The sequence below is a fragment of the Thermobia domestica genome, chromosome 3 (genome assembly GCF_964235325.1).
Source record: "Thermobia domestica chromosome 3, izTheDome1.hap1.1, whole genome shotgun sequence".
Taxonomy (NCBI): domain Eukaryota; kingdom Metazoa; phylum Arthropoda; class Insecta; order Zygentoma; family Lepismatidae; genus Thermobia; species Thermobia domestica.
Window position 1 is genome coordinate 253,642,242 of NC_137456.1, and position 23,775 is coordinate 253,666,016.

Here is a 23,775-nt window from a genome sequence, read left to right on the forward strand (position 1 = left end):
TCTCTCTATATATATATATATATATATATATATATATATATATATATATATATATATATATATATATATATATATATATATATATATATATATATATATATATATATATATATATATATATATATAAGGTTGCACAAGCTTGCAATTAGACGGCTGCAGATATAACTAAGGTTATAGCAAACTTGCTAGTTCCTCCATTGCAAGCTAATATCAGACTTACCAATAATACGTATTATAAAGCTACCCTTAAAATTCCTTTAAATTGATTCCCTTGTCAAGCATGACTTATAATGCACACTTGGAGAAGCCATATACAGAGATAATCTGAAAGGCTACGTCTAAAGCGCACATGTTTTCGCGTAGCCTTCCCTCTTACATCTGGTCTAAGCGCATACAGGTTTATACGTCAACGCTATCTACATTCGAAGCATGACTTAAATTTTACACTTGGCAAAGCTGTAAACAGAGAAGATATCTGAGGACAAATTTGCACTTACCGTAAACCTGCTTACTTACAAGTATATATATGGTTTCAAGAAAATAATGATATTCTTTGTCTCCGCGTTTCCTCGTGTTCATATGGAGTCGGTGCTTTTGTATTTAATTCGTTTCTTCTTTTCTATCCTTGGTGTCCCATATTTTCCATCTCTTTTCCCTCAAACACTTTTGTATCTTGTTCTTTCATCTGATCTTAGGTCCTTCTCTCTTCCTTCTTCCTGTTTCTCCCATGTTTCCAATTCTCTTTCCCACACTGAGAAAAATTCGTTCTCTGGACAGCGGTATATTGTCCTCTTGCTTACTACAGAAATCAGTACGGAACATACGTTACCAGTATGCTACATAGGTACTGTCCTTAGATGTTACATCATGCCGTTGCAAGGTGTGTGATATCTAACAGTCTTCCTTATATTACATACATATATGTATGTTATCTTCGTCAGCTATATGTTATATGTATACGTCCATTTGTATGTGAGATCCTAACCGCCTATATTGTTTCATACGGAAAGTACGTACAGATGGAACACTTATACAGAAAGTACATATTATAAAAAATGCTTTTTTAGTTATACGTTTCTGTAGGTTACGTCCAAAAACTACAGGATTTACAAATCTTATATATAAAAGAGAACGTACAAATCCTTTGTTCCCTCATCACGCTAATACGGCTGAACCAATTTCTTTCATTTTTGGGGGGTTATTAGGATTTGGACCCTAGATGGTTTTTATCATATCACTTTAATTTTTAATTACCAGTGTCTTGAGATAATTGACCATTCAAGTGTCCATAACGTACAAATCCTTTGTTAGTTCATCATAGGTAAAAATAAACGTATTTATATGCAACCCGCATGACCGTGTCACTCGGCGGGTTAACATAAATGACAGGCGATATAATGTTAACATTTACTGCAATCTACTATGGTTTTTATCATATCACTTGAAAGCGAAAAAGTAAAAATTATCTAAGTAACAAAGTTTATTGCGTTTCGGGGTGACCGCAGCGAAGCGGGGCGGGTTAACATAAATGACAGGCGATATAATGTAAACATTTACTGCAATCTTCTATGGTTTTTATCATATCACTTGAAAGCGAAAAAGTAAAAATTATCTAAGTAACAAAGTTTATTGCGTTCCGGGGTGACCGCAGCGAAGCGGGGTGAACGCTGCTAGTGTTACATACGATTTTACGTACGCCACTTACGATTTTTTTCTCAGTGTATATAATCGTCGTTTCTTCGTTCTATATGTCCAAGATTTCTCAGTTTCTATTCTTGAAACTTTTTACTCAAAGATCCCATCTTAACAGTGCCTCTTTTATGTAATCGTTCCCTGTTTTATTTTTCCTTGTTACATCACACATCCACCTTAGCATTCTCACCTCCGCCACATTCATCTTCTTTTAATGGACTCTTGTGATTGACCAGATTTCTCCATTATACATAACTGCTACTCTTATTACCGTTTCATATACACGACTTTTTATCCTAGAACAGCGTTTCCCAACCGGTGTGCCGTGAATGGGCCGCTGGTGTGCCGCGATGAATCGAAACAAAATTATTAATTTTATAGCAATCAAATTGCAAAACGTAGGGAAAAATATATATATTTGTATTTCATATTACTATGAACCTCTACTATGAATCTACAATTTTAAGTTTCATACCAGGTTACTGTTCTGTATATTTCTAATGTTGAAAAAAGTATTTGTTATCATTGTTATGACCATAATTACTTCTTTATTGTTGCAGATTATTTCGTAACTTGAAAATTTAAAATATCATTCAATCCTTTGGACAAATTATCTACATTTGTGTTTTAAAAGTAAAAGAGATTTGTTTGTTCGTTCGTTATTAATGATGTTCCTTCTTAATAAAAGGCTGGATACAGTTTTTAAAAAGAAAGCGTATTTTTAAAACCTGAGTCAAATATTTCATTGCAATTGTTTTCTATATTTAAATTAGAATGAAAAATAAGCATAGTGATTTACCACGGGGGAAGACCAGTGATAGAGCTTCCTTTTCTGTGAGGAGGAGATCAATAATCACAGAAAAAAATCCTTTATGTTTTATATTTACAAATAATAATATCTATAAGTGTGTCGCGAGAATTCAAGTAACACTCGTAGTGTGCTGCAAGTTGAAAAAGGTTGGGAAACGCTGTCCTAGAATCTACTTTCTTATCACACAATACCCTGCTCATCCTTCTCTACTTTAGACAGCCAGCTTATATTCTTTGTTGGGTTTTTGTATGTACAAGGCTTGTAATATAAATTCTAACATTGTAAGCCCAGCCAAGAAACATTAGAAATAGACATGTAATACTTTTTATTTATTGAACCTTCCTATGAAGTCATACTAAATTTGGTATTATTTTATCAACTGACTTTTATTCTGTTGTTACATGTCCAGAAATACAGAAAAGTGAATAAAGTGTGACCGAATGTAATCTTCCATCATGGCGGAGCTTCGATTCGAATACTTAATAATTTAATATTTCTCCTTGGCCATAAGAAGATTCCGTCTTCTTTGTTGAATGTCAAATATTCTGTTTCTGTTATCCTTATGCCTCTTTCTTACAATACCTTTCTCCATTCCTTCAGTTTCTTCTCTGCTTTATCTTTGGATGTTTCGCATATAACGAATTATACGCGAACAGCATGGTGATCAACTTGTTACTTCCCTCAGTAACCCATCCATTACCAAATATATAGATTGACTGATTTATTAGTTTGAATGGTTCATTAAGATTTGGTGTCCTCTTTCAGCACCGTGATTGGACTTACTGCAAAACGTAAACCACTAATCAGGTTTGTTCTCGATCAATCCGACCGGAAATTGAAAGTAAATTCACGTGAACAAAAAACACACAGTAGTGACTTGGCCGCGGAAAGGTACACGATATATCTACACATTTACCATCAAATAAAATCAAAATTAGGAAACCCATCGTAAAGCTACTTAGAAAAAGAGATGTATAATAACTAGTAAGTACATAGTAGATTAATGGTGTGAATAGTATATTAATGGATCTCGTACAAGCCTCCTATTGTTGAGACTTATTAAAGAAAATGTGTATAAAGGCATAATTTTACTGCGATTTATATAAGTAAAAGCTACATAAAGAGGAACATAGGCTCATAAAATGTATTTTTGAAACAATAATTGATAAAAAAAAGACAATTGAGTTTCGTTGCATAATGTGAAACTACGATAGATATCTAAACTATGTGAACTCAATACTCAAACTTGAAGTAGTAGTACATCTATAACTAATAGTTGCAACAGAGTAGTAAGACCAAAGGTAGCTTCTGTTCTTCGGATGCTGAATCCGTATCAAGAGACATTAGGCCTACTCGTTATCCCTTTCTGTTTTGTTCTATAGTGATAAATGTTGAAACCGGAAATGGTTAATTTGAACTACTTCCGGTTTAAATAGAGTGTTAAGGGAAGAGACAGAAGCTTTCTTGGGGTGCCCAATCAATTGCAATATACCGCTTCTCGATATCTTTTACAGTTTTCGCTCTATGGAAATCAACAGCTTATCACTATATGTTGTCATTTTTGTTCTATAACAATAAATGTTGACTAGAATGTTAACGGAGAAGATGGAACCTATTCTTGGGACGTACAGCGTGGTCCGGAAGTGGGTGTACTCCTAATTGGTGTTTTCAGACGGTTTTAGGTTTTACCCACATTTGTTTGGTAACTTTGCTTGACATTGTCTGGCAACATTGCTATCCATGCTCATTTGCGGATGGAGCACCAGTGTACTTCGCGATTCACGTGCCAATTATCTGAAAAAGACGTTTCCTGGCCCCTGGATTGGAAGAGGTTGTGCAGCTTCAGCAGCTCCCTTTGCCTCTCGTCCAAGAAGTCCCGATCTGACGACAAAAGACAATGAATGCTCTCTGGAGTTTCATATAGCAACAAGTAAGAAACACTAAATATTACACAACGCAGGAATTACGAGCAGCTGTGGAACACGCCTTCACCCTCGTGTATCTTCGCAAAACATCTGAGAGAACTTGGCGCAGAATTCAGCTGTGTTACGACATGGATAGTGATCATACCGATGTTTATGACTCTTAAGACTCTTAAAACTTCAAGGTAACTGTGTACAGATATTCTATCATAACTAACATTATACTGTTGAAACTAAAGGGAGGGGGTGCGCCCATTTCCGGATCACCCTGTAGAATCGATTGGAAAAAACGCTTCTTGATTATATTACCGTTTTTCATCTATAGAAGTCAGTGTTGAAACCGTAAGTAATAGTAAATTTGAACCACTTCCGATTTTGATAGAGTGTTGCTTTGCTGATAGTCATGGTGTGTTGGTTTGAGCTGAATCGTTTGAAAAAAAAAATACTTGTTACCGTTTTCGTTCTATGACGATAAACGTTGAAACCGGAAATGGCTAACTTAAGTCACTTCCGGTTTGAATAGAGTGTTATCGGCGGAAATGGAAACTATCCTTAGGACGCTAAATAAACTACAAAAAACCGCATATCGATGTCTTTTATAGTTTTTGCTCTGATACCTGTTGACAGACGGACGGACAAAGCCGTTCTGTAAAACTTATAGCAGAAAAACTAATAACTAATATTATAAAGCTTATAACTGGAAAATGTCCAACGATGAGAGGTAGAGCAATCGGTTGAAATGGAGCTGAATAAAATTATGTAAGTATAAACCTTCATGTGTAGTTTTCGAGAAAATCTACTTTTTTTTTTTTTACAAACATAAAAACTGTTGTTGTACGACACCTACGCCATTTTTTTCGGTTGAAACTGATACTGAAACACATCCTTATCAAGGTTTATACAGGGTGGGTCAAAATAAACCGAGCCGGACATGGGAGATGAGAATCTGAAAAGCGCTAGTGTATTTGACGTAGTAACACGCAACAATATTTCGTATCCCACGTAGTGAGCTAATAAAACACACTGAGTTTGAACGAAAGGGAGGAGATGGAGAAAAAAAACAATGTGGCATCTCGTGCATGTGTAATGCATATTTTATCCACTTCTGTACGCTGTAGTAAGATTTTTTTAATAATTCTAAAATGTAGAGATCACTTTACTAGCATTTGTCATCATGAAATGTTGAAAATAAATAAATAAATACGTTATTAAAATAACAAATAATAATAACTAACCCAGAAGCACTCTTTTGTTATCAAATAAATACTTATTTTATAACAAAAAGAATGCTTCTTGGTTAGTCATTAGAATATGCAGTTCTGAGGTAGCTTTATACAAGTTATTATCCCCTACAGGGCATTTGTTCCTGTGAAGATAAACCTTTGGATTTCTGAAGCCATATACTCTGCTAGTTTCTTTTGATATGAAGCCTAATTAGGTTCGTTACTCATCTTCTCCCACCCCTGTACACCCCATCCCAAAAACAATGACAAACAACTATGAAAACTACTTGCACTGTACATTTGATTCTACTGAAAAGGGAAAAATTAAACAAAGCATTAAAAAGAGAAGAAAAAGAAAATCTGCTTACATTCAAAGAGTCTATCTGCATCTAAATAAAGATGACGAGGCAGAACACTTCGAAACAACTTTAGAATGATTTGATATTACATTTACATCAAAAGCGTTCTACGAGAATTCTAGGTAAAATTTCTTTGATGTATAAGTTCATGTGCTTATTGGAAAAGGAGAATTAACTGTCTTCTTATACTATCTTGTAGTTCATATATTGTTGACTTCAAGTGCTACTGGCATTTCGAGCAGATAAACACGATAGCAGCGTAGTTTTATAGACATTTGCAGAACACAGTGTCTTTGACAAGTTCAGAGAAATATTTCTACCAGGAAATTAGCTTGACGCATACACTCAAAAACAAAGCATTCAAGATTTTTCATTCTACCTACTCAAATTTCAATGTAGTATACAGTTACACATTATACTGAATTATTAGTAGAAAGTCGAGTTTAAAGGTTAACATCTAAACCTCAGGAAACAAAAGCAATCCTCAGAAAAAAAAGTAAATGAAATAAGGACACAGCGTGTTACAAAAATGTGTCACAAATTTTGAGTACAGATTTCTCACATCAAAATAATATTAATAATAATAATAATAATAATAATAATAATAATAATAATAATAATAATAATAATAAAAAGTTTACATGGACCTTAGCTCAAAAGTGGGTAGTCTCGGAGATATAGGATGCTGGAAATGTGAAACAAATTAACTTTATAAATTGATAGCTCCACTACTATGGGACCTATCCAGTGATGAAAATTTTCCGGAAAATTTTCCGATTCACAAAAACATACCCCACTTATTCCTGCATCCTTGTATAGCCGTGATGTGAGGTGGAAAATTTTCTTCTATACTTTTCCGGAAAAATTTCCGTTCTTAACAAAGATCAGTGATCAAGTAACAATTCCTCAGTATTCATAAATTGATTAAATTCATGTATAGAAATGTTAAAAATTGAAAGATTGTTTAAAAAATCTGAAAATTTTCATGGCTCAGACAATTTTCAGTACTATGTAGGAACAAGTGAAACAATGTTTTATAAATCGAAATATTTTGTGTCTTGCAAAAATTGAAGAACTTTTTATGAGTCGGAAAATGTTCATCATTTGGAGCAAAAAGTAAAACAACTTTTTCTGAATCGGAAAGTTTTATTGCTCTGAAAAACAAATGTAAGGAATTTTCATGAATCGGAAAATTTTCATCACGATGTAGAAACAAGTTAAAACACTTTTCATAATCCGGACAGTTTTGGATATTATGTATAGTAATGTTAGGTGGAAAATTTTCCACTATATTTAACTGCACATTGAAATATACAATTTCTGTAGAGGAAAATTAGACAGCAACAAATTATAATTTTCCAATTAGATTACGGGAACCAGAAAATTTTCTAATATTTCAAGTTGGGAAGTAAAAATTTACATAATGTTTTTCTCTACTTCTTCAATTTTTCCATATAAGACAGAAAATATTTCGATTCAGGAAATATTGTTTAACTTGTTCCAACATAGTACTGAAAATTGTCTGAGCCACGAAAATTTTCAGATTCTTTAAACGATCTTTCACTTTTTTACATTTCTGTACATGAATTCAACCAATTTTATGATTGCTCAAGAATTATTACTTGATTACTGATATTTTTTTTTAGAACGGAAAATTTTCCGGAAAAATATAGCGGAAAATTTTCCACCTCACATCACTAGACCTATCGTAGTTGGGTCAAGACATCACTGAGGAACTGATATGTGAACTATTCACATATCCATGATTATGATTTTTTTTCCCCTTCTTTTGGTGTGAGGATTCTATTTCTAAAGCATTGTGACACATTTTCGCAACACCCTCCAAATACAGGGTGGCCCAAAAGTAGGTGTACACCCCTGCATTGATCAAGTATAACATTCTAATTTATGGATTTATTTGCTTCGATTATTCCGGGCCTAAGTTATCAGCAAAAAGACGTTAGAGAACAAATAATAAAGATACCAAGTCTACCTGTTTGATAACAATAAGAAATAATATAAAATACAGTGAGCTGATCAGTACAGGACTGTATACGTACATTTGGGAAACTCTGTATAAATGTTCAGTCATGTTTCTATCTACTGCGTGAGGAAAAACTGTCAGTAAGAAATACACTTACTTCACAAGGGTGTGTTATCACGGATAAGTCACTTGCAGTACTGTCAGATGATGCAGATGCTATCAGTGGCGGCCAGTGAACTATGATGCAGTAAGAAAAATCGGGGGCAAGGGCTAGAAATTGGTTTCACAAACTAACAAACATAACTGTGTCGCAAACATTATGAGAGATATAAAAATAAATAAAATTTTGTACAAAAAAGAAAGAGAAGAAAAAAGAAAAAAAACTATAAATTGAACACACTTTATTCACATTCTCTAGGGGAATCTAAGACATACTAGGGAAACATATTTGCCTTGAGTTGTTCTGTGAACTTATATAAATATAACATCACATACTTCTCTTGCTCCTCTATTCTGTGCTGTCATTTTCCATCATTTTTTGTTCCCAACTTAAAGGCTCTATTTCTACTGCCTTGATCCTGTCAACATCAAGCTGATCTCTTACGACATTAAAGTGTTTCTTTCATAAAGTTTGAAATGGTCTATTGTAGAAAGATTAATTTCTCTCTTTTGAAACACACCAAACAAATTTCCACAAGTGTCATTACTTTGATGAAGAAATATTTATATTTATAATTAGAGAAGCATATTAGTAGTCCTTGTGATAGCCTATGATTCTAAATACTGCTTTATAAATATTCGGCTTGTAAATTATTGTAAAAGAGGCCTATACTGTCTATATAACCGAGTAATTTATTAAAGAGCATTTACTTTCATTTGTTTTCTAGTTTCCTATATATTTTTCTTTTTATTTTGAAACTCTGAGATCAATTTTAAAGCCTGACATTATATTGGTTAAGCTCCAGCACAATCACGTGACTACTACTGTTTTCTTAAAAATATGAATGCAGCAAGTGAATTCCATTTGGTAATTTATAGTATTATATATTTCAGGTGGCATGATGGCTCAGTGATAGAGCGCTTATCTTTGATTCATGGGGTCCCTGATTCGATCCTCAGCCAACTTTCTCGGAGTACTTCCGTTTCCTTCCACACTCTAATTTCACTAACTCTTACACCATCATTCGCTTGCCTTAACCACCCGTCTACATTAGCCTAAAAGGCATAACTGTGGGACGTTAAGCTGAAAGCAGGGCCGGATTTAAGGGGTGCAAAGGTGCACGTGCACCCCCTCCCCCCTTCGTTGTAAATATACACTACCTAAAGTGAAAAGCTAGTAGTGAAAATAGCAACACTTTCCGAAAATTTCTTCTGTCATGTTTCCGTTTGGGCTTAAAACGAGGCAAAGTTTTGCAAAATCGATAGTTTAACTCAATTTTCTAAAAAGTGAAAGAAAATGATTCACCGAGAAGAGACACTTAGCACTTCCAGGGCATTTCCTCATTCACCACAGATGCCTAAAGGTATTTTTTTTAATCCAATTCAATTAAAATCTACTGGTAATTATTGGTTCACCCCCTCAGAAAATCCTGGATCCGACCCTGGCTGAAAGATATATTTCAGAAATGTATACAGTGCAAAGCTTTTCCTTCACTGGAAACCCTGTCGCGTTGCACGAGAATTCCAACTTCTGGCATGACAGAAAGCAGACTTAACATTCGCTTCAATAGCCTGTGCTGCAGAATCTAGAGATCTGCACAGGCTCGGGCCTACAAAGCATATATAACTTCGAACCCGGGCCGGGCTCGTGCCGTAAATTTTTAAATATAGAACCATATATATCTCGGGCCTTTACGGGCCTCACTTTGTAAATATACTGTACAACGATATATATTGCGCCGTTCTTTCTCGATAACTTATTAAAGCACAACTGCAAAATTAAATCTCTATTTGCTGTCAATAAAAATACAATTTTGCGTTAATTATACAGTTTCTGCAATTCGGGCTTGTTTCGGGCTCATTTGATTATCACGCGGGCTCGGGCCGGGCTCGGACATAAATGCTAAAACATATTTCGAACTCGGGTCGGGCTTCACATTGTACATTCACGGGCCAAGCCGAGCACGGGCTAAAAATTCTGGCTTGTGCCGACCTCTAGCAGAATCTGTTCGCTGTAAGCTCATTACAATGCAATATAAATTAATGACTCTGCAATGGATTGTTTTCTCGTTTTTTAACAGTTTAATGGATTTTACAATTATAAAATTGCAAAATTATGTTATTAAAAAAATATACATGAGAATGATAGAACGTTCTTCACTTCGTTACTACTATTGTCAATAATAATAATTTTACTTAAAAACTTTCGAATCGTTGCGCAACGTTACAACACTGACATTAGCCACCACAGAGATACTTATGCAATAAATGATTTTTTTCTTACTGCAGATTTTCCTTATAGAGTAAAAAGAAACATGAGATGTACGATTAAGTCTTTTTATTTTATTTTTTCTTTCTTTTGGGTCTGTTTTAGGCTTTCTTTGCTACTGATAGGTCATTTGCAGGAAATTTAGAAGTTTTCAAGTACTATGATTACCAACGTGATTTTCATTTTGAGTGTAAAATATAGAAGTTGGAAGGGAGAAAATAGAATAGGTCACTAGTTTTCGATACATGGGTAGTATTACTAGTAATGATATGAAGTGTGAACGTGAAATAAAAGCAAGGATAGAAATGGCGAAAGAAGCCTTTAGGAAGAAGAAATCACTATTTTGTGGGACCTTGAACAAAGAGTTGAGAAAAAAAAACTCATAAAATGCTTCGTGTGGGGTATTGTTCTATATGGATCAGAAGCATGGACATTACGCAAAAATGATGAAAAACGACTGGAAGCTTTCAAAATGTGGGTGTGGAGGAGAATGGAGAGAATTAACTGGGTCGAGCGCAAAACGAACGAGAGGGTCTTAGAAATGGTGAGGACTAAAAGAACAATTTTAGACATTATTAAAAAAGAGCAAGAGAAACTGGTTAGGGTATTGGCTACGAAGGAATTGTATAATGAGAAAAGTGAGAGAAGGTATGGTGGAGGAAAGAGAGGGGGACCGAAGGAGACTACAATTAATGGACGATATCGAAACAGAAAAGTCTTACGCGAAAACAAAGAGGTTAGCGGAAGACCGTGGAACATAGAAATTTCTCAGTTGTGGCAAGTGATCTGCCAATACTGGCACAATACTTTTGATAATTATGATTTCATTTTGAGTTTCAAACTCTTCCTCATAGGGAATTATCCTCTATGCGTCATGTTGTCCATCAATTGAAATATTATCTTCCTCTCTGGTGACTTAGCCTTTTTTGACGTCAAATATGTAGAAACTGTGGTCTTTTAAGGTAGACCTCATCTCATCTACATCTTCAGCACGTGGGTGGAGTCTCCCTGGTGACCAGGAATCTAACTTACCGAAATCTAGCTCGTGTGCGGCTAGTGGCAGGCCGGGGATTGGCCTGTTTGTGCTCCACAGGAATCATCCCACGCCTCGTCTTTCCTACCCCTTTCATAAGTGATATGCCATTTTTGGGCACAGTGAATCCACACTCCTTCCACAGTTTGATAATGCACTATAAATGTAGTTCACGTAGGAAAGGGCAGTTATGTAGCCCTCCCAATAAGCACTTATTTTCGGTAGCATTTTTCTCGATATGCACTTACCACACCTGCCACGCAGAGTCAATGGTCCAAGGTACCCACATGACTGGCAGCTTTCTTCTCTTCCCGCTTAGTGGTACTGCACAAGGTGTGTAAATTCGTCAACATAGATCGGAAACAACTTCTGTAATTAAAGGTGTTGTGAGGCATCTTTTAGTATTTTTATTATCAGCTTCACCATAATAGGTGTAAAGCAATTAACCCTGTTATTGTTGGCCACGAAGGAGATACTTTTAACGCAATAAAAATTAATTTTGTCGGTTTCACGAAAACTATGCATTACAATTTACCCTCACTTGGTTACCATATTCTGAAAGTCAAAATAAGGACATATTTTCATCTGCCTAACATGTTATATAAAAGTTAACTTTCGACACAAGAACCATAAGTTTTATCCTTTGCTCTTAAGTTTATGAATAAACTATTATCCTTTATATAAACGTTAACTTTTGATACTACAACTATAAGTTTTATCCTTTGCTTTTAAGTTTATTCATGAACTATTATCCGTTATATAAACTTTAACTTTCGACACAACAACTATAAGTTTTATCCTTTGCTCTTAAGTTTATTCATGAAATATTATGCATTATATAAATGTCAACTTTTGAAAAAGAACCATAAGTTTTATCCTTTGCTTTTAAGTTTGTTCATGACGTATTATGAAAATTATCTTGAGATGTATAAAAACTAATGATACACAGTATCATATTGACTTTCCCTATTCATGTTTTTCAGTAGATCTGATCTCTCTTTAGTAATTCTTTATTTGAATACAAAGAGTCAAGCCTATCTTTACATGTAAAATGTCCTGACAGTACATTTAAGCTTAGATGTGGACAAATCAAAGAAATTCGGAAAATGTATGCAGACGGAAATTTTTACTCAAAACGTAGACATGTACACATAAATGCTGACGACCCTAGAGTAATAACCCCAGCTCAGTAATATCTATCGATTGATATATTTTATCATTGATACGCTAACACCTTTGTGGATATTTTACAATTATTTTTTTTCATTTAGTTTATATAACATTTTTAACTTATTTGTTTGAGTTGTTAACTAAACGCGCTTCACATTTCATTAAGTTAATCAGTTTTTCAGCTACTAACATCAATTTCCTATTCAAATTAGTAAATCATGGTAAACAAATTAATGTATGAGATGTTCCTTTAAAATGTCTAGTATTACGTATTTTCTTTAGAAGACAAACACACAGACACACAACTGAACTTGATAGGAATGTAAAGCCTTCTCTTGCATGTTCACTGGATTTTCTACAATGAGATGAAGGTTTGTTTTGCAGGAACCATATGATCAATAATTCAAATGTATGTACGTTTCAAGCCATGTATAACAGAAGAGATGCATTTTTAAAAAGTAGGAAAGGTTTATAGATTGCATGACGTGAATGAAATGGCAATTCAAATGAAGCTGCCAGTCAAAGCAACATAACGCGATGTTTATTTTAAAAGTTGTTAACTATTTTTTTTTCATTTCGTACACCGAAAGAAAAAGTAACAAGAGTTTACTACTAGTAGAGGATGTTTTCAAACTAACAATTTATTGTTTTTCATTCTTATTTTCTACTTTTATTCAGCTGTAAAACTTTCCATAGTAGACGATAGTTTACAGAGGAGTGTTTCTGTACTACTGGTTCAAATTTCAACGCATTAATACATAGAGGAGATAATAACCACATAGTTGCAGCAACATTACTCAGAAATGAAAAAAATATTAGAAATGAAATTAGTTTTCTAAAGTAAATGACAACGAAAAATAAAGTTGTAGAAGGATCATTCAGAAAAGTTTATTTTGATGTGAAACATAAACGACTTATGATGTACGAAAAAGATCTATGGTGCCGAAACTACATATTTTACTCTACTTTCCAAAATATTCGCTACAAACATTTAAGTACTTTTCATACAGTGATAATAGTTGTTTTTTTTTCGAAATTTTAATTATACTCTATTACTACCAATATACAGGGTAGCTGTAAATTCAATACCTATTTTTTATTTAGATTATCCTAGAAACTAACATCAGCTCTAGCTGGCATGTAATATTGTTTACGAATGTGAGGTTTCCATTTATGGTTTCAAAAGTTGATCCAGTGAAAACCACAAAGTGGCTGGTGTATACAGCGTACAAGACAGAGCTAAGATTGCCGCTAGGTAGGAAGTTTCTAGGTCGGTGTTGCAAGCGCAGAGATGGTGAACGATACTTGGAGATGCTTCGAACGTGTGTATGGGACGTAATTCAAGAATGGGAAATGGAAGGAAATTGATGTTCATGCAAGATGGAGCTCCGTCCCACTACTCAATTCCAGTGAGAGCATAGCTTGATGACAATTTCCCTGACAGATGGATTGGCCACTGAGGTCCGACACAATGGCCTGTACGCAACCTCACGTTGAAATGTAACTTAATAACCAAATGGTACACTCTAATAATGTATTCAATGGAAATAAAACTGTGATACGTGATAGGTTGTTTACTTTTTGAAATATTCATGTTACAAATAGGTACTGACTTTACAATCACTCTGTACAGTATATAGGTTGGATAAAAATTAGTGGGAACACCCCTACAAGAGAGCTGTGTATCAGCACTGTGTTATTCAGCCAAAAGTAACAGTGCCATAAAGTAGAGGAAGAAAGTAGAAGCGCCATCAACGTACGTGGATCAAGATTGAAGTTGCACGTTGCCACAGCGCACAAAAATATTTTCCAATACTTCGTGACGATCTTTTCGCCACAGAGAAAGAACCACTTTTCGGGAAGCACTACGACACAAAATAAGCAATCATTCATGCCATATGACGATCCCTGTGGGATATCAACTAAGATCGGATGCTAATGGAGTACAACTTCCACACGTGTCACAGAAGGTGATAGAGATATGAGGCGATTACATTGAAGGAATATGACAGGTGTTCTCCTGTGCATAAATCAGGTACAAATTATAACAAGGTTGTCATTATATTTTATTCACATATTGCAGTGATCACCAAACCGTGGATCGCGAGCTACTATTAGCTCGCGGGGACATTTTCGGTAGATTGCGTTAATGCTTCGGTTTGCAAACCTTGATTCATCCACTAAGTTGACGCTAATGACAGGAGGCGTTAACGTCAAGAACTGTTTGTTTCTCCCGCGCAACTGTCATTATCAGCCTAATCTCACCAAAGTAAGTACCAAGAAAACGAGTTATTATTCATTTAATTTTTGACGGAGAATAACTGAATAACTATAAGAGATGATTACACTAAATTTTGTAATGCGAAACGTTACACCAAAAGTATTTTATTATATCCGCCAGTATTCTTTAGAGTCTTCAATCCTGTAAGTTATGTGGGTGTTTCACAATAGCCCCATTGCTATTTTAAAATAGCCGGAAATGCAGGGGTTATTTTGAAACACTTTTTTATTTTTTCTAGGAAAACTAAATACGTTAACGAAAAGCACCTGAGTTATTTTCAAAGATGTTTGTGTAACATATATAATGGTACTTTTTCATATTTCTAACCCAAGCAGCTTTTTTCTGTACACTCAAAAGTATCGTTTTCGGTTTCACAATTACCCTACTTGACTCATACAGTTGACTTAAACATTTACACGAAATGCAGATTTCAATTATTGAAACAAAAAATCCGGAGCTAAAATGTGTTTGAGAAGTAAATCGAGTGCTTCAAGGGAAAACGAATCAAGAATTTCCAAATTTCTCAGCAAGTGGCATTTCCTCACTGAAATCGCTTTCTAACAACTTATCAGATGGAAAGAATACATTTTCTGTGCACGAAAGTATCTACGCCAAATATATATTCAAAAATAGCAACTCAAAAGAGCAATAACTGTGGATGTGAGTATGGAATCAAACTATTGATTATCAAAAATTTCTTATATTGTAACTCACTCACATTGACCATGCTCATAACAAACTTGCTAAATAAAGCGTAAAATAGGATTATTGGATATTTACATTTTTACTTCATATTTTAATGAGTATTTGTACAATTTTAGTGTATAGTTCCATTAATATTTTGACGTTTCTTAGTGCATCTCAACCCGAAGGCTAGTGATCACATAAACCAATAACACAATAGATTTGACAGTGTGCTAATAGTCTTTTATCTTTCTATTCTGTTTTCCAATGTGTGAACTGTCTTTAGTCTTTGCAGTTGTCAACCTTTGTTCTCTCGTCCGATATTCGGACGATAGAACAAGCATATTATATATAGTCGCTCATTCTGTACAACGTCTCGCTTTCTGTCGTTCGTGCAAATGCAAAGGCGAGTTTCACACAGACGAGTCCAATGTGAATAGATCAATTGTTTCCACACTCGCCGGAACATATGGATAGTGTAAAGGCGCTGTAAATCATGTATCAGATTTTTTATTGTGAGTATAAATCTTTGAAAGAAGATGAGGATCATTTATACATAATACATGCATTTTTTGAATGTTTCAAATCTGTACAGGATACAGCATAATTACTGTACAAACTTCATGTATTTAATGTTACGCAATCACACTTTTTTTTTTTTTTTTTTTACGGCTTTCGCCTTTTGATTCATTAGTCTTTTGTCTGCAATGTATTACTTCTACCTACTTGGTTCTAATCTATTTTCTTGCCTCCTGTTTTCCAGAGAATGGCACACACAAAAACACACAGAGATGGAATCATGACTTCTAACTGGATGAGACGTACCTCATCAGAGATCATCCAAATGCTTATGGTGCTTCGTAGAATTATTTAAGATACAACCAAACATAACACGCTTAGGACCGATCTAGGTCTGGTCATCTTTTCAACGTAGTTACTCCTTTGGAAAACCATAAGGCATCGGATCACACACAATTCATCAAGAAGCATGTGAACACTGGCTCCTGAGTACCATGTGTCTGATAAGAGGATGAGAATTTCTCAAAACGAAACTCAAGGTATATCACTACAAGTTCCAACGACGGCATGGACTCACAAATGAACAGAAAATGCAAGAAAAGAATGTGTTAGTGTTACCATATTGATGACCACCTTACGGTGCTGCTTACAGACAAAACAAATATTCAGTATCGAGCAGAATTTTGAACACAAAAAGAAAAACACGATGCTTAGTATGTTCTACAACAAACCTTAATGAGGCTAACAGAACCATTTCTTGCAACGCACACTCAACTTCAGTGATGTTCTGGGCAAGATGTCTGCCACTGAGCGCGCTTCTTTTGTCATCATGCAAAAAGCGGTAAAACTGAATACAGACACATCCCTGACGAGAATCTTTAAGAGGTACATACTAACTTAGGCCAAGCCACACTACCAGTATACAAAGTGGACACGCAGCAAAATAGAGTCCGGTACTCAGGACAAGGATGACTCCGGGTTTTGCAGAACTTACCATCCTCACTTCAGCCACATAACGAATAATTCACAAACAGAAATGGTCCTAGTTATGTGTTCCTTGACGCATGTCATTCTTGAAAAGATTACACATGCTAAGCACATCAGTATCAAAGTACTGAAGTCCTTTCTCGACCAAGTTTGAAAGAAAATATCCAGAAGTGTCTGTGATCCGCGGTGGAGGAATATCCTACCCGACTGCAAGTTATTATCAGAGCCAAAAGAATTGAATTTGAGGTAGCATATTATTAATAAGCACAACTGAAAAACATTTCCTAATTCTGTCTTTCTAATTGCAAACTAGGGGTATAGTTCGTATGGAATCTTTACAATTTGTCTTTCGTGAACGAGGTTTTAGTACAAATTTACAGTAATGGTTTACTTGTTGTTAAGCGTATTGCACTAATAATGAAGCTAAAGAAGCTGAACTTTCAAAGAATAGCAAAGAAACGAATTTGTTTCTTCTTGGAGTAAAGCTTTGTTCTTTTTTTAAACAAAGAATGAAACATGCAACAGTCATGTTCTTTCTACAGAAGAGGAACGTGAATGAAACGAAGATTCTTTTTGAAAGGGGCACTGCGGGTCTAGCAAGCTTCTGCCATGCGAAAGACATTTCCTTTGTTCGTTTGTCCAGCTGGTTCCTCCACGACAAGTTTCGTAAAATGTATCTAATTTTGGCAAAATTTTGTATGTGTTCCTCCCATCACTCTTCTATTGTTTGAGGTTGAAATGCATCAAAAATAAGGGAGTAGAAGGACTGAAATCCGCTTCATGTTGTAACGTTACAATACATACAAAACTATTTTTCCGTTATAAACTATATAAAAATTATTCGATTTCGACAAATTACAGCATATAGTTTTCTTACATCACTCTATCGTTCTTACTCGTATCGTCCTCTTTGAAATTGGACGAAGATAAGCAGGTAAAAGAGGGTAAGTTTCGCCGAATATTGAAATGTCCTTTCTTAAATAAATGGTTTTAAAAATAATTTCCCTCTATAGCTTTCGTGTTAATTGTTCGATTTAGAAGAATACGGCATATTTTCTATGTGATGTTTCTCAATGAAACTCCTTTATATACAGAGTATTTACCCCGTTGGTCCGCGCGCGCGCCTGTGTGTGTGTGTGGTGCGAAGAACTATACAAGGTGTCTAAAATGTCCCCTGACATAAGGAAACTCAGTTATTATCAGAGTTACATCAAAATGTAAGAGGGAAAACCGTTTCCAAATATGGTATTTTCAATCTAAAGTGAAGGATTTTTTTTTTTTTAAATCGGACGAGTCATTTGGGCTGTACACTATTTATACGCCCAATGTTAAATGAAAATGCAACATTGCCATATACCTGGACCCACAATGTAAGTGAATGAAGTTTTCTGTCTTTTACGCTAACGTGTCGATGGCCAGCCCCCATTTGCAACAGTAACTTCGAATCTATTACTGCAATAAATGGAGATTTTTCTTGAACAATTAAAGAAATGTCTGTAATCAGGTAATATATATAAATGAAAGTAATTATGTTTGTGACTTCATACTTCTTGATCCATCCGACCAATCTCGATCAAAGTTTCATCATAGATGAGGTTCGAACCTGGGATGTCTTTTATCATTTCATTTCGACTGTGTAACTTAGAGGAGGAGAGGGGGTTATGCATAAAAATACAGAAAAGTGAAAGTGACTACGTTTATGACTTAATAACTCTTGAACCACTCGACCGATCTCAATCAAATTTTCAAAATAGATTAGATTCAACCCTGGGATGTTTTTCTTTTTATCATTTCACTTTGACGGTGCAACTTAGGGGAAGTGGAGTGGGAGATATTTAAAAAAAAAAAAAATGACCGATATTAGTTTCGAATCCATAATTCTTGGGGTCGCTGTGACGAACAGTGACACTTCATATGCTGTTTAAATCAAATTCACCCTTTTATGTCCAAAATAAAAGGTATTCTCCCCGTGCGAAGAACGGATATTCTGCTAGTTACATATAAAAATATATTTATTTCAAATTATAATAGTTTTGTTGTATGTTAATTATTAGTATTCTTTAGTATTAGTTTTATCTCAGTAAACGGAATGGTTATCGTACATCATGAACTTCTTGGTTTACAAAAAAATTAGTTTTCTTCGATTTTTTCGAAAACTACGCAAGAGAATTTGTACTCAATTTTGTTCAGCTTAATGAGATCTATCGATTAGTGTATGTAACATTATTGGACCCTTTTTTCGTTAAACAATAACATTGTAGAATATTACTTAATTTTGCCAATATATCACGTGCTTTTTGTACTACAAAATAGATACTCAATATTAAACTGTTCTTTAAAAACAAAAGTTTAAATAGGAAATTTCCTCTGTCTGTTTATATTATTTATTTAAATCAAGTTAGGAGATATGGATATCATTCAATCTCTTCATTCAATTATTCAACTATCACACGTACATACTTATTTGTTTGGGCACCAGTGTTTGATTCAAGTTATTCCAATTTCCAAATAACACACTTTTTCTCCTGCTGGAGTTCACTGAATGAACTGTTAGGGTTTATGAAATACAATCCAGAGGCCACAAAGAACTTCTAGTGCATTTTATGGTGTCTATTTTCATTTTATATCACATTCTTTGTTGATTTATCTTTCGCTTTCTTTCTCTTTCACTTTAATTGCTTGTTCTTTAAAGAAATGGAAAAAAATTCTGTGTCTGGCACGCTATTGATCATCCGGTTCTCTGTCTCTCTTTCTCGCTCGCTGTCTTGTATACGCGACCGAATTGCTAATCAGACGAAAAGCAAGGGTTTTGCCCGAGCGACAAGCCAAACGAAGTGAACCACACGAGACAACCAACCTCTCTGTTTTGCCTCCTTCGTCCTCTTCCTCAGCCTCACCACGTAAGAGGAAGATTAGTCCAAGATGTCTTAGGTGAAGGGAATAGAAGAGAAGCGATTTTGGCGCAAGGTGTCGCCTTTTAGGAAAGGGAAAGGGAGACGAAAAATATCTGCATTGGCGTCTAGAACGCTGACCCTTACTTCCATTTCGCTGTTCAATGGTTTACAGAAACGGAAACCACACACACACACACCCATAAACACACGGTGTTGATGTCCTCCTCAAGTTCTGTGTGTAGCATTAAAAAATTATCGACAACAAACAGCAGATAGTGTTGGATCAATCTTCGTTCTCTTTTCTTTATTTCACGAAGATATCGCGCACACCAGTAAATTGTTTCTCTCTGCTCGTAACAGCTGTCGCCCCTTTAATATTTCTTCGATCACCAATGTTGCCAATGCCCACAATCACTATTGGCGCCGTTTTCGTCTAATGCACATGTTAACAACTTTAAAAGAAAACAATTCCACCACCTTTCCTTTGGTCTATTCGAGTGGCGGCTCTTTAGGGATATCACATTGGTAAAATTGTAAGTTTTAAGACTGGGCTTGCAATGTAAGAATGACAATACTCACAGGTTATTTGGATGGATCCCCTTCGAAGTATGTATATGCTGACTGAGCACAGGTACTCCAATTGTTTCCGTTTTTAGAAACATTTCTGGAAACCATCATTCTTGATGATCTTAAGAATTTTATACACATTTGTTTGAATCTATTCTATTGTGTCAAACCTTTTCCTCTGACAAGCACTGGCGATACCAAGTACTCAAAAAAAAGTTTTCTTACCATTAGAGACTAGAAGCTCATGCGAAACCACCATAATACAGATGGAACGGTGAAGTTTTGGCTCTCTTGCTATACAAACTTTGTTGAAAATCCCTGTACAATGGAAACAATTTTAACTTATCACAAACTGATCCCTTCAGACACTTTCACCTATGCAACAAATACTCTAGCTTTATACCAACAAACGGCCCCTTTCAGGACCACTTCTGACACAATTCCCCACAAAGGGAAGAGCCCATTTCTGTCACACAAAATGACCAGAAAGAAATCAAATCAGAAAGCGACAGACAAGAAAGAATAGAAACCAGATGTCACATTCACCCTGAAACCCCAGTTGAGTGCAAGAGAAGAAGGAACATTGATCTCTGACTATTACGAATAGATCAGCTATGTAGTGATCAATGTCCCTAAAGAAGTACTGTGAGTTCTTTGAGAAGCAGTGCCCAAACACGATTTTCTGTTTCTTTTCTTGTGTTACTACTGCAAGCTGCCGCTACGAGCAGTTTGAAACACACCATAGTGCATTCGGGCTCGTGAGAGTCTGCAAAGTAGTTTTTATAGCCTCTTCGCATGCTAAACCCATAGGTACTACTCCACTCATGATGTTGTTTCCATCAAGGCTGAATCTTTGGATATACTTACTTTCCGAAATATAGTCCAACACATAAATTTCTGTCTCGATCCACGCGAACTGAAGTTCCAGTACCATAACAATGTATCAAAATCGTAGACCACTACAACGTATCAAAATCGTATACTATACATCAAAATAGGTATAGTGCACGTATTTAGATACGTTGAGGAAATAAAAATAAGGACCTTCCGAAGATCAAGAGCTTGTCTTTTGCTTGTTCTGAAACACTCAGTACCTCCTTCTGTGATAAACATAATGTTTCCGACTTCTGTTGACAGCTTTAGGTAACAAGCATAGCATAACTACACTGTTTGAAGGAAGGGAAAGCAAGATATCATTAAAGGCGGCCATGTAGGCATTCTAAGAGAGGGGGACGTATATAACAGAGATGTATTTATGATGTTTTTATGTTTTCTCGAGCGTATCAAGGAAAAGAATAACTGTAGCAGTAATTGTCAACAAGAGGAGAAAGGTGAAAATAAAACAGAAGTTTATATAAGGTGGCGCCTGAGATAAAAGTCATATCTGTGTCGCAGCAGAGATTTCTGTATTTTTTGTTACAAGTGCCCAGAAATATCAACAGGACAGGACTCTGCTGTTGCTAGAGTAGCATCTCATTCATTTGCGGACGCTTCCAAATATAACTCTGTTGACTATCCCTCTGTCACTGTAATTTTGTTTAGCATTTAGAAACTTCGGAATTAATCTGCATGACATTGTTATCTATCTTAATTACTCAACTCACGCCAGCATCGACTATGCGCTTCAGATTTCGCTGCTAGTGTGGTCGAATGTAGCGATTCGTACTTATTCAGAGACAAACATGTTATAAATTAAATCTTTCTGCTGATTTTTTTCATAGTTTTACATAAAGTTTAAGATAATATGTTAAATTCATGTAAAGGCAACATTATTGTCACACGGTTAACCTGTTCTGAAAGAAATATACAATCAATGTATCTTCAGTCGCAACAATGAACCATACATTTTGCAACTGCAAATATTAAAGCAAAAAATAGTATACTTCGTCAACTATTCATAGATTTTAAGATAATCTGCAGTTTTGTCAATGATAGAACCTAAAAAATTAATAACCCCTCTAGTAAAGGTAAGAGCGACTAGAGGTTTTACATTTCGTCTGCTTGAATCTTGATCTTTCCACAACGAAAGAGAACACATGAATGATATATACTTGTCATAGAAACATTTTTTAATTGTAGACTTGTTAAAATTAATCCTTTGCTAGCCGTAGAAGCCCTATGCCTACGTCTGATTTTTTCTCTATCGACTGTTATTGCATTCTCATGTAATTTACCAGAAAGCTGAAGGATATCGCTATCGAAACAAGGCTTATGCTTACTAAATCGTTTTTTATTGAAGATTGCATATTGAAGATAAACTTTAAACTTTTTCAGACTTATTATAGAAGGCTTGTAACCCACATAGTTTTCAACACGTCTTGCATCTGAAAGAAATGATAGATGACAAAATATTGTCAACAGACCAGTTGTTGCACCCTCTGAAGAAGGATTAAAAATGGGCTACGTCATCAGAAGAAATGATAAGAAAGCCAGTAAAAGTTGTGTGTGCTGTGCTAAAGAAGGCAGAAAAGAAACCATTTTTTTTTAAATTAATAGGAGCAAAAATTTTGAAAATTAGTATTGAAAGTGCTCAAGATGGCACAAATAGTCCGAGCAAGATGTTTGCGCAGAAGTGGAGGAGGAACACGTAGTCATAACCTGAAAGTTCGAAATTGTGTGTAGAGCCAATGATGAAAGATGTGAGGCATACGTCTCCCGCCAAGTACAAAGTACGCGCGGCAATCAGGTTTTTCCATGCTAGAAGCTGTTGACATCAGAGAACCACTGGCAGTTGTGTGAAGTGTATGGAGTGTGTGTCATGAGTGAAGGTATAGTCAGAAAATGATGAAGACAATTCACAGTAGCCCGCATCAATCGTCCATAGTTGCAACTGAATTTGTGGTAGCAAGCAATTCTGCAGAACCAGAACTTCCGAACTTTCATACCAGCTTCCGCAGCTAAGTTGCAGACAATTCTGACATACTTGTTTCAGTCTTTGCAGCGGAATTCTTAGACACAGACATGCAAAAACTAGTACCACGGGACGATAAATGTCTCAACAACGGTATTGTATTTGTTGAAAAGTAGGTTATGTATCACTAACCTCACAAAAATTAAATAATTTTCTTCTGATTTCATTTTTTATTTTATAGAACATTGGAACTTATTTCCTAGAAGGGCCTTGTATTTACAGGGTGTTGCGAGAATACACCATCAGACTTCGCATACAAGTTAAAGACAAAAAAGTTTATCTGCGACTTCAGTCGAAAACGCTGTCTTAA

General features: G+C 35.3%; 1 protein-coding gene across 4 annotated transcripts in view; it reads right to left on the minus strand.

Annotated features, from left to right (window-relative positions):
* LOC145681022 (transmembrane protein 117-like) overlaps positions 1–23,775 on the minus strand; it is a 483,227-nt gene that overhangs the window by 440,328 nt on the left and 19,124 nt on the right. Inside the window, exon 2 of one of the 4 annotated variants that reach the window (XM_081752313.1) lies at positions 11,701–11,821. The exons of the other annotated variants lie outside the window; for them this stretch is intronic. The gene's annotated coding sequence lies outside the window, so the exon portion shown is untranslated. The remainder of the gene's footprint in view (positions 1–11,700; positions 11,822–23,775) is intronic. 4 annotated transcript variants of the gene reach the window in all.